The 13,280-nt window shown below is 32.4% G+C and overlaps 1 long non-coding RNA gene across 2 annotated transcripts in view; it reads left to right on the top strand.

Moving 5' to 3' along the window:
- LOC143083889 (uncharacterized) overlaps positions 1–13,280 on the top strand; it is a 197,658-nt gene that overhangs the window by 38,658 nt on the left and 145,720 nt on the right. The window contains exons 2-4 of one of the 2 annotated variants that reach the window (XR_012980923.1): positions 856–972; positions 12,440–12,463; positions 13,008–13,102. This is a non-coding gene — a long non-coding RNA (uncharacterized LOC143083889). Of the gene's footprint in view, positions 1–855; positions 973–12,439; positions 12,464–13,007; positions 13,103–13,280 lie in introns of those variants that run through there. The other variant, XR_012980924.1, reaches the window with a different exon arrangement.

The raw sequence follows: 13,280 nt of genomic DNA, 5'->3' as shown, positions 1-13,280 counted from the left end.
ACTTGGACAATGGCTTTGAAACTTTCAGAAAGGTAAGACTATATATCAGAAAAGGTACAACTGAAAATTCTGGTAGCAATGATTGGTTTTTCAATGTTTATTTTACATTTTTGATCCCTGTTTTGTGACAGTTTTGTCGTTTTACTCGGAGCTCCACCATTCTAAGGAAAACGTTTGGATGCATATATCTTTTTTATTATTTGATTGGTTCATATTTACATATAGAATGTTTTAGCTTCCAAAACTTGAAGCAGAAACGTTATATAGTAACATTAGAGTTCATCAAAGTTTCCATCAAGCAACTTGTTATTTTTCGAAGGTCGGAGCCCCGCTTGACAGTCTCCCGAATGACTAAAATATTAGAAAACCGTACAGTTCCGTTCCCACACTGCTGTGAGACTGGATGAATGAGATTTTCAATGTGCTTTATATCTTGTACCTTTGCAAGACTTATAATTCATTCATAAACCCACTTTAAACCATATAAATGTCTCTGTCTAAACTGACAAGAATACTCCTAAAGCGGACGTCATGAGCAGTATATTCTTTAAATTTCTGTGATTTAATACCAAGAAAGAAAAAAATATGGGCCAAAAAACCAAAATCTAAATACACGGTTAGATTCAGGATATTAAAGAACCGCAAGAATTAAAAACTTGTTTCCCCTGCAAAATGCTGTCCTGTTTTTTAATTGGTCCACATTGAGGTCCAAAAGGTCCAAAATTAAACTTTGTTTGAATTTGAAAGAAATTGAATTCTTCAAAAGCAGCTTTGACATTTCAGCGTGCACCTCTTGTTCATCTCAAATCTATTATTTTTACATGGTTTAAATTTTATGTTAAACTTTATTTGCAGATTATTATTGACCTGTGGTAGTTGGTATTAAGGCCATGAAGACATCGTTTAAAGAAGTTGCTATTGAAGTTTGATGAAGAACAGCTTTATAACTAGAACCAACAGCTTTCAGTTTGGGTATCATTGTTAAACATATTGATTATATAATTCTGATTTAAAGTTGTAAGTGTCTCTTTTAGGACATCAACTACATCAAGTCTTTTTATAAGAATTGTGAAAAAACCTCTGTCTTATTAGCTTTAATGGCATGTGCTTAGAAATAAAACATTGAGGAATCATGAAAAACCTCTGTCTTATTAGCTTTAATGGCATGTGCTTTGAACTAAAAACATTTCACAATCATGAAAAACCTCTGTCTTATTAGCATTAATGGCATGTGCTTAGAACTAAAAACATTGCACAATCATGAAAAAACCTCTGTCTTATTAGCATTAATGACATGTGCTTAGAACTAAAACATTGAGGAATCATGAAAAACCTCTGTCTTATTAGCTTTAATGGCATGTGCTTAGAAATAAAACATTGAGGAATCATGAAAAACCTCTGTCTTATTAGCTTTAATGGCATGAGCTTTGAACTAAAAACATTTCACAATCATGAAAAACCTCTGTCTTATTAGCATTAATGGCATGTGCTTAGAACTAAAAACATTGCACAATCATGAAAAAACCTCTGTCTTATTAGCTTTAATGACATGTGCTTAGAACTAAAAACATTGCACAATCATGAAAAAACTCTGTCTTATTAGCTTTAATGGCATGTGCTTAGAACTAAAAACATTTCACAATCATGAAAAACCTCTGTCTTATTAGCTTTAATGCCATGTGCTTTGAACTCAAAACATTGCACAATCATGAAAAACCTCTGTCTTATTAGCTTTAATGACATGTGCTTTGAACTCAAAACATTGCACAATCATGAAAAACCTCTGTCTTATAAGCTTTAATGGCATGTGCTTAGAACTAAAAACATTGCACAATCATGAAAAACGTCTGTCTTATTAGCTTAAATGGCATGTGCTTAGAACTAAAAACATTGCACAATCATGAACAACCTTCGTCTTATTAGCTTTAATGGCATGTGCTTAGAACTAAAAACATTGCACAATCATGAAAAACGTCTGTCTTATTAGCTTAAATGGCATGTGCTTAGAACTAAAAACATTGCACAATCATGAACAACCTCAGTCTTATTAGCTTTAATGACATGTGCTTAGAACTAAAAACATTGCACAATCATGAAATATCTCTGTGTTATAAGCTTTAATGACATGTGATTAGAACTAAAAACATTGCACAATCATGAAATATCTCTGTGTTATAAGCTTTAATGACATGTGCATAGAACTAAAAACATTGCACTATCATGAAAAACCTCTGTCTTATTAGCTTTAATGGCATGTGCATAGAACTAAAAACATAGCACTATCATGAACAACCTCCGTCTTATTAGCTTTAATGACATGTGCTTAGAACTAAAAACATTGCACAATCATGAAATATCTCTGTGTTATAAGCTTTAATGACATGTGCTTAGAACTAAAAACATTGCACAATCATGAAATATCTCTGTGTTATAAGCTTTAATGACATGTGCTTAGAACTAAAAACATTGCACAATCATGAAATATCTCTGTGTTATAAGCTTTAATGACATGTGCTTAGAACTAAAAACATTGCGCAATCATGAAATATCTCTGTGTTATAAGCATTGATGGCATGTGCTTAGAACTAAAAACATTGCACAATCATGAAATATCTCTGTGTTATAAGCATTGATGGCATGTGCTTAGAACTCTCTGTGTTATAAGCTTTAATGACATGTGCTTAGAACTAAAAACATTGCACAATCATGAAATATCTCTGTGTTATAAGCATTGATGGCATGTGCTTAGAACTAAAAACATTGCACTATCATGAAAAACCTCTGTCTTATTAGCTTTAATGGCATGTGCATAGAACTAAAAACATTGCACTATCATGAAAAACCTCTGTCTTATAAGCTTTAATGGCATGTGCTTAGAACTAAAAACATTGCACAATCATGAAAAACGTCTGTCTTATTAGCTTAAATGGCATGTGCTTAGAACTAAAAACATTGCACAATCATGAACAACCTCTGTCTTATTAGCTTTAATGGCATGTGCTTAGAACTAAAAACATTGCACAATCATGAAAAACGTCTGTCTTATTATCTTAAATGGCATGTGCTTAGAACTAAAAACATTGCACAATCATGAACAACCTCCGTCTTATTAGCTTTAATGGCATGTGCTTAGAACTAAAAACATTGCACAATCATGAAAAACGTCTGTCTTATTAGCTTAAATGGCATGTGCTTCGAACTAAAAACATTGCACAATCATGAACAACCTCCGTCTTATTAGCTTTAATGACATGTGCTTAGAACTAAAAACAATGCACAATCATGAAATATCTCTGTGTTATAAGCTTTAATGACATGTGATTAGAACTAAAAACATTGCACAATCATGAAATATCTCTGTGTTATAAGCTTTAATGACATGTGCATAGAACTAAAAACATTGCACTATCATGAAAAACCTCTGTCTTATTAGCTTTAATGGCATGTGCATAGAACTAAAAAAATAGCACTATCATGAACAACCTCCGTCTTATTAGCTTTAATGACATGTGCTTAGAACTAAAAACATTGCACAATCATGAAATATCTCTGTGTTATAAGCTTTAATGACATGTGCTTAGAACTAAAAACATTGCACAATCATGAAATATCTCTGTGTTATAAGCATTGATGGCATGTGCTTAGAACTAAAAACATTGCACTATCATGAAAAACCTCTGTCTTATTAGCTTTAATGGCATGTGCATAGAACTAAAAACATTGCACTATCATGAAAAACCTCTGTCTTATAAGCTTTAATGGCATGTGCTTAGAACTGAAAACATTGCATAATCATGAAAAACGTCTGTCTTATTAGCTTAAATGGCATGTGCTTAGAACTAAAAACATTGCACAATCATGAACAACCTCCGTCTTATTAGCTTTAATGACATGTGCTTAGAACTAAAAACATTGCACAATCATGAAATATCTCTGTGTTATAAGCTTTAATGACATGTGATTAGAACTAAAAACATTGCACAATCATGAAATATCTCTGTGTTATAAGCTTTAATGACATGTGCATAGAACTAAAAACATTGCACTATCATGAAAAACCTCTGTCTTATTAGCTTTAATGGCATGTGCATAGAACTAAAAACATAGCACTATCATGAACAACCTCCGTCTTATTAGCTTTAATGACATGTGCTTAGAACTAAAAACATTGCACAATCATGAAATATCTCTGTGTTATAAGCTTTAATGACATGTGCTTAGAACTAAAAACATTGCACAATCATGAAATATCTCTGTGTTATAAGCTTTAATGACATGTGCTTAGAACTAAAAACATTGCACAATCATGAAATATCTCTGTGTTATAAGCATTGATGACATGTGCTTAGAACTAAAAACATTGCACTATCATGAAAAACCTCTGTCTTATTAGCTTTAATGGCATGTGCATAGAACTAAAAACATTGCACTATCATGAAAAACCTCTGTCTTATTAGCTTTAATGGCATGTGCATAGAACTAAAAACATTGCACTATCATGAAAAACCTCTGTCTTATTAGCTTTAATGGCATGTGCATAGAACTAAAAACATAGCACTATCATGAACAACCTCCGTCTTATTAGCTTTAATGACATGTGCTTAGAACTAAAAACATTGCACAATCATGAAATATCTCTGTGTTATAAGCTTTAATGACATGTGCTTAGAACTAAAAACATTGCACAATCATGAAATATCTCTGTGTTATAAGCTTTAATGACATGTGCTTAGAACTAAAAACATTGCACAATCATGAAATATCTCTGTGTTATAAGCATTGATGACATGTGCTTAGAACTAAAAACATTGCACTATCATGAAAAACCTCTGTCTTATTAGCTTTAATGGCATGTGCATAGAACTAAAAACAATGCACTATCATGAACAACCTCCGTCTTATTAGCTTTAATGAAATGTGCTTAGAACTAAAAACATTGCACAATCATGAAATATCTCTGTGTTATAAGCTTTAATGACATGTGCTTAGAACTAAAAACATTGCACAATCATGAAAAACCTCTGTCTTATAAGCTTTAATGGCATGTGCATAGAACTAAAAAAATTGCACTATCATGAACAACCTCCGTCTTAGTACAATGTATTAGCTTTAATGACATGTGCTTAGAACTAAAAACATTGCACAATCATGAAATATCTCTGTGTTATAAGCTTTAATGACATGTGCTTAGAACTAAAAACATTGCACAATCATGAAATATCTCTGTGTTATAAGCTTAATGACATGTGCTTAGAACTAGAAACATTGCACAATCATGAAATACCTCTGTGTTATAAGCTTTAATGACATGTGCATAGAACTAAAAACATTGCACTATCATGAAAAACCTCTGTCTTATTAGCTTTAATGGCATTTGCATACACTAAAAACATTGCACTATCATGAACAACCTCCGTCTTATAAGCTTTAATGGCATGTGCATAGAACTAAAAAAATTGCACTATCATGAACAACCTCCGTCTTATTACAATGTATAAGCTTTAATGACATGTGCTTAGAACTAAAAACATTGCACAATCATGAAATATCTCTGTGTTATAAGCTTTAATGACATGTGCTTAGAACTAAAAACATTGCACAATCATGAAATATCTCTGTGTTATAAGCATTGATGGCATGTGCTTAGAACTAAAAGCATTGCACTATCATGAAAAACCTCTGTCTTATTAGCTTTAATGGCATGTGCATAGAACTAAAAACATTGCACTATCATGAAAAACCTCTGTCTTATAAGCTTTAATGGCATGTGCTTAGAACTAAAAACATTGCACAATCATGAAAAACGTCTGTCTTATTAGCTTAAATGGCATGTGCTTAGAACTAAAAACATTGCACAATCATGAACAACCTCCGTCTTATTAGCTTTAATGACATGTGCTTAGAACTAAAAACATTGCACAATCATGAAATATCTCTGTGTTATAAGCTTTAATGACATGTGATTAGAACTAAAAACATTGCACAATCATGAAATATCTCTGTGTTATAAGCTTTAATGACATGTGCATAGAACTAAAAACATTGCACTATCATGAAAAACCTCTGTCTTATTAGCTTTAATGGCATGTGCATAGAACTAAAAACATAGCACTATCATGAACAACCTCCGTCTTATTAGCTTTAATGACATGTGCTTAGAACTAAAAACATTGCACAATCATGAAATATCTCTGTGTTATAAGCTTTAATGACATGTGCTTAGAACTAAAAACATTGCACAATCATGAAATATCTCTGTGTTATAAGCTTTAATGACATGTGCTTAGAACTAAAAACATTGCACAATCATGAAATATCTCTGTGTTATAAGCATTGATGACATGTGCTTAGAACTAAAAACATTGCACTATCATGAAAAACCTCTGTCTTATTAGCTTTAATGGCATGTGCATAGAACTAAAAACATTGCACTATCATGAAAAACCTCTGTCTTATTAGCTTTAATGGCATGTGCATAGAACTAAAAACATTGCACTATCATGAAAAACCTCTGTCTTATTAGCTTTAATGGCATGTGCATAGAACTAAAAACATAGCACTATCATGAACAACCTCCGTCTTATTAGCTTTAATGACCTGTGCTTAGAACTAAAAACATTGCACAATCATGAAATATCTCTGTGTTATAAGCTTTAATGACATGTGCTTAGAACTAAAAACATTGCACAATCATGAAATATCTCTGTGTTATAAGCTTTAATGACATGTGCTTAGAACTAAAAACATTGCACAATCATGAAATATCTCTGTGTTATAAGCATTGATGACATGTGCTTAGAACTAAAAACATTGCACTATCATGAAAAACCTCTGTCTTATTAGCTTTAATGGCATGTGCATAGAACTAAAAACAATGCACTATCATGAACAACCTCCGTCTTATTAGCTTTAATGAAATGTGCTTAGAACTAAAAACATTGCACAATCATGAAATATCTCTGTGTTATAAGCTTTAATGACATGTGCTTAGAACTAAAAACATTGCACAATCATGAAAAACCTCTGTCTTATAAGCTTTAATGGCATGTGCATAGAACTAAAAAAATTGCACTATCATGAACAACCTCCGTCTTATTACAATGTATTAGCTTTAATGACATGTGCTTAGAACTAAAAACATTGCACAATCATGAAATATCTCTGTGTTATAAGCTTTAATGACATGTGCTTAGAACTAAAAACATTGCACAATCATGAAATATCTCTGTGTTATAAGCTTAATGACATGTGCTTAGAACTAGAAACATTGCACAATCATGAAATACCTCTGTGTTATAAGCTTTAATGACATGTGCATAGAACTAAAAACATTGCACTATCATGAAAAACCTCTGTCTTATTAGCTTTAATGGCATTTGCATACACTAAAAACATTGCACTATCATGAACAACCTCCGTCTTATAAGCTTTAATGGCATGTGCATAGAACTAAAAAAATTGCACTATCATGAACAACCTCCGTCTTATTACAATGTATAAGCTTTAATGACATGTGCTTAGAACTAAAAACATTGCACAATCATGAAATATCTCTGTGTTATAAGCTTTAATGACATGTGCTTAGAACTAAAAACATTGCACAATCATGAAATATCTCTGTGTTATAAGCTTTAATGACATGTGCTAAGAACTAAAAACATTGCACAATCATGAAATATCTCTGTGTTATAAGCATTGATGGCATGTGCTTAGAACTATAAACATTGCAAAATCATGAAATATCTCTCTGTGTTATAAGCATTGATGGCATGTGCTTAGAACTAAAAACATTGCACAATCATGAAAAACCTCTGTCTTATTAGCTTTAATGGCATGTGCTAAGAACATGTAGAACTAAAAACATATCAGAATCATGAAATATCTCTGTGTTATAAGCATTGATGTCATGTGTCAAGAACTAAAAACATTTTAGAATCAGCTGTGTTACTTGAATAATATAGAACTATGACAGAATGATGAAATATAACAAGTTAACTATTGTTAAGCAGGAAAAAAAGTTGTTCCAAAATCAAAATGTTGCAAATATTAACTTCTTCCTGTCGATAATCTACCAAATTTGGCCAACTCAAGACCCATGCATGTACAAATAAAGAAAGATCAAGCATCAACACGAAATTGTGACAACATTACTAGCCTTTGCTAGGCAACACTTTGTCTTCTGAAAAAAAAAAATAACAGTTTTAAAAAAACAGAGACCATGTTTATTCACTTTCTAATCATTTTTATACGACCGCAAAATTTTTTGGTCGTATATTGGTATCACGTTGGCGTCGTCGTCGTCCAAATACTTTTAGTTTTCGCACTAATGAAAAAAGTGAATAGTAATCTATGAAATTTTGACACAAAGTTTATGACCACAAAAGGAAGGTTGGGATTGATTTTGGGAGTTTTGGTTCCAACAGTTTAGGAATTAGGGGCCAAAAAAGGGCCCAAATAAGCATTATTCTTGGTTTTCGCACAATAACTTTAGTATAAGTAAATAGAAATCTATGAAATTTTAACACAGTTTAGTAATAAGGGGCCCAAAGGGTCCAAAATTAAACTTTGTTTGATTTCATCAAAAATTGAATAATTGGGGTTCTTTGATATGCCGAATCTAACTGTGTATGTAGATTCTTAATTTTTGGTCCCGTTTTCAAATTGGTCTACATTAAGGGTGCAATCAACAGTTTTTTTCTATGACGTCACATTTTGAGGGACCATGCATAAGTGACCCTTAGTGGTGGACTGATTAATAAAGATACTTGTATAAAACTAGATATCACTGGAATCAGAATGTTCTCTAGTTTATAATGAAATAAAAATAATGTGTACTTTTAATATATTAAAAATATTCCATCCAATGAACATGGGGAAAAAAAGATCTAATTTGAACATAAAAAACTTGAAACCAGGTCATGTGCACACCCATGAAGACATGATCCATGCACATTTTACATAATCAAAACTGTATGAAATTTGTAGGTTTTTACCTGGCCTTTCAAAAAAATCTTGTTTCAGGGTACGGTTTCCTGCTCCGAAAAGAGCTACAGTGGCTGCAAATAAGTTTTCAATTTTCACTGCCAAAAAAACTGGATGTTTACAGTGTTGTCTCCCCTCAAAACATGTAAAGTTAATATATTTTTTTAAATTATTTCAATCATTCAACCTGTTTTAATTGAAAGCTAATTAACTAATTTTTACAATCAAATACAAAAAACATGATACTTTTTCACCAATTGAGTAAATAAACAGGGGTTTCCCTCCATGGTTATTTTTAGTCGGGGAATAACCCCTAGTTTTTTATACGAAACTGTTTATAGCACCCTAAGGTCCAAATGGTCCAAAATTAAACAGTTTGATTTTAACAAAAATTGAATCCTTGGGGTTCTTTGATATGCTGAATCTAAAAATGTGCTTAGATTTTTGATTATTGGCCCAGTTTTCAAGTTGGTCCTAATCAGGGTCCAAAACTAAACTTTATTTGATTTCATCAAAAATTGAATAATTGGGGTTCTTTGAAATGCCAAATCTAACTGTGTACAGCCCTTGGATGGTGTAAACTTCCCCAAAAAAACGTGTATGGTGTCATGGTGTATGACATATGGTGTAATGGTGTAAGATGAATGGTGTATGGTGTAAGGGGAATGGTGTAATGGTGTTTGAGGAATGGTGTGATTGTGTAATGTACGATCGGGAATGGTGTGAATGATGGTGTATGACATTTCATTGGTTGAAAACGAAGTTCTTTTTACTTTCTTTTTTGAATTGTAAACATAAACAATAATAATAATCTTAATATTTGAAATTTAATTGCATTATGGATAATTTTGGATCATGGAGATAGAATGGGGAATGGTACATGGTGTAATGTGTAAGGTGTATGGTGCAAATGTGTAACGTGTATGGTATAATAGTACAAGGTGTATGGTGTAATGGTGTATGGTGTAATAGTGTTTGGTGTTAGTGGGAAGTTTACACCATCCAAGGACTGTATGTAGATTCTTAATTTTTGGTCCTTTTTTCAAATTGGTCTACATTAAAGTCCAAAGGGTCCAAAATTAAACTAAGTTTGATTTTAACAAAAATTTAATTCTTGGACTTCTTTGATATGCTGAATCTAAACATGTACTCAGATTTTTGATTATGAGCCCAGTTTTCAAGTTGGTCCAAATCAGGATCCAAAATTATTATATTAAGTATTGTGCAATAGCAAGAAATTTCCAATTGCACAGTATTCAGCAATAGCAAGAAATCTTCAATTGCATAGTATTGTGCAATAGCAAGAAATTTTCCATTGCACAGTATTGCACAATAGCAAGAAATCTTCAATTGCACAGTACTGTGCAATAGCAAGTATTTTCAATTGCACAGTATTGCGCAATAGCAAGAAATATCTAATTGCACAATAACAAGAAATTTTCAATTGGAGTTATCTTTCTTAGTCCAGAATAGTAGTTGAATCAACTAAAATCATTGTTTTATACAATAAACAATGTATATTCACTTTTACTACCAACTGATAAATTAAAACAATCTTTACCATTCAGTGATAACAAGCACTGTTTTTACATTTTAATATTTTACGATGTATTTAAATGAGTAGTTATTGATGCAAACTCCATTAGAAATTCGAATTGAGAACAGTTTTGGAATAAGGGAAAGGGGGATGTGAAAAAAAAATTGGGGGGGGGGTTCAATTTTTCTCATTTCAGATTTCATAAATAAAAAAAAATTTCTTCAAACTCTTTTTTGAGAGGATTAATATTCAACAGCATAGTGAATTGCTCAAAGGCAAAACAAAAATTTTAAGTTCATTAGACCACATTCATTCTGTGTCAGAAACCTATGCTGTGTCACAATCCAAATTTAGAGCTGAATCCAGCTTGAATGTTGTGTCCATACTTGCCCCAACCATTCAGGGTTCAACCTCTGTGGTCGTATAAAGCTGCGCCTTGCGGAGCATCTGGTTTCTAATGCAACTATTGATACCGCTGATAAATGAGAAAACAATTCTGATGTGAGGAAAAAAATGGGTCAAATCGTTACTTCTAGATATAAAAATAAGGAGATGTAGTATGAGTGCCAATGAGACAACTATCCACCAATGCTCAAAATGAAGTGGATGTAAGCAATTATAGTCAACTGTACTGCCTTCAACTATGCAAGAAACCCATACTGTACGGTTGCCTTTAAAAGTCCCTTACATAAACAATGTGAAACAATTTACTTGAGAAAACTGACAGCCTGATTTACAATGAATTATAACAAAACAATTTACAAAAACTAAATATGACAGACACGAACCAACGACAACCACTAAACTACAAGTTCCTGACTTGGGACAGGCACATATAGAATGTTGCGGGGTTAAACATCTTGGTGAGGGCTCAACCCTCCCCTAACCATGGACAGTGGTGTTACAGCCCAACATAAGAACAAATTGTAAAAATTAGTTGCAATGGGCTTAACTCAAAAGATCGTTATGAGGCACAAAAATAACTAACATTAAAACAATAGATAAAAAGCACCATAATAAGAGTACTTGCAGTTACTGAAAGCTAGTTCAAAGCCAATTACAACATAAAACCTTGACCTTACCAAGTTAGGTCCAAAATTGTAAACACATTTAATCATAAAACATATTTCAACTTCTGTATGTCAGAAATAAAAAAACAAGTACTTGTTAATGTCTGAGCTCTGACTGATGTTAAAAGGGAAACAACCAAATATATACCCACTATAAGTACACATGCTTTTTTCAATGCATAACATGTTTATCATGATAAAGGGGAGATAATCAAATTAACTTACTACTACATACTGTCTACTATATGTCCATGTGCAGCTGGACATATGTTATTTCTGGTAGTTTAACATGTAAAAGGGGAGATAATCAAATTAACTAATATTACTACTATATACTGTCTGTATGTCCATGTGCCTTGTCAGTTTAACAGCTGGACAAATGTTGTGTCTGGTGGTCTAACATGTTAAAGGGGAGATAATCAAATCAGCTTTCTTCAGTATACTGGCTATATGTCCATGTGCCTTGTCTGTGTACCAGCTGGACAGATGTTGTGTCTGGTGGTCCAACATGTTAAAGGGGAGATAATCAAATCAACTTTCTTCAGTATACTGTCCGTTTGACTTTGACCATGTGCCTTGTCAATGTAACAGCTGGACAGATGTTGTGTCTGGTGGTCTTGCATGTTAAAGGGGAGATAATCAAATCAACTTTCTTCAGTATACTGTCCTTATGTCTGTGTACCTTGTCAGCCCTTTCCTGCTTAACAGATGATGGATATATTAAAATGTACACATGCAGTGGAGAAAAAGCAACAAATCATAGTAAGGCATCATACCTAAATCAATGCTCAAAATATAAGTCATAGAATTAAAACTCGTGTATTTTAAATGTTTTCTTTTCTTTTTGCAGGATATAATGGAAGATTGGGATGAGGTAAGATTTTTTTAAAGTTCAATTGTCTTGTGACCTATTTTTGTCTTCAAACTGTAGAGAAAGGAATATGTGTGTAGTTCATTGTATTCATAGAGGGAAAATAAAAGAGAATCAAAATGACGAGAGTTATAAAAATTCAAATGGACAAAATTTAAAGGTGTAAACCTGGGGTTGAAGTCATAAAACTTTGCTCAGTGCTTGGAGCACAGAAATCATGCTTGAAACATGAAATCCAGCATTTTGATTGGTTGATTTTCCAGTACGAGTACGAAAAACTGACTCGAAAGTGTTATGACTGCAAGGCCTGATACATTATATAATCATCCAAAGTTTTTTCTTCTCTCAAAAAACTCAGAAATTACAAACAGAAATTTCACTGTCTTGGTCAGTTGTTGTCACTGCATTTGAAAAACAAACTGGTAAAGTGAACATCATAAGTAGAATAAATCAAACTATAAAAAGTAGTTTGTTAATTTGAATTATTACATTTGTAATACATTATTATGTGCAGGAGAGAAATGCTTAAGCTTTGTTTTACTTACAGAAACTTTGGACAGCTGCTGACGAGGGAAATCTTAAAGATGTGGAATTATCTTTACAAAATGGAGCTAATTTGGAATATAAAAGTGGTTTTGTAAGTGAAGTAGAAATATTTAAAACATATTTAAAGATATTTACTTACAGTACACACAACAAGGCGAATCATATAAAAGTCACCCTTGTTTGAAAATTCAAAACGGAAACTCCATAATCAAATGGCAAAATCAAAGGCTGATAACACATCAAAAGAATGGCTAACAACTGGGATATACCTGAC

Source organism: Mytilus galloprovincialis, chromosome 7 (genome assembly GCF_965363235.1).
Source record: "Mytilus galloprovincialis chromosome 7, xbMytGall1.hap1.1, whole genome shotgun sequence".
NCBI classification, from domain to species: Eukaryota; Metazoa; Mollusca; class Bivalvia; order Mytilida; family Mytilidae; genus Mytilus; species Mytilus galloprovincialis.
The sequence above is the reverse complement of the archived record's forward strand: the minus strand, read 5'-3'. Positions and strand labels throughout refer to the sequence as shown.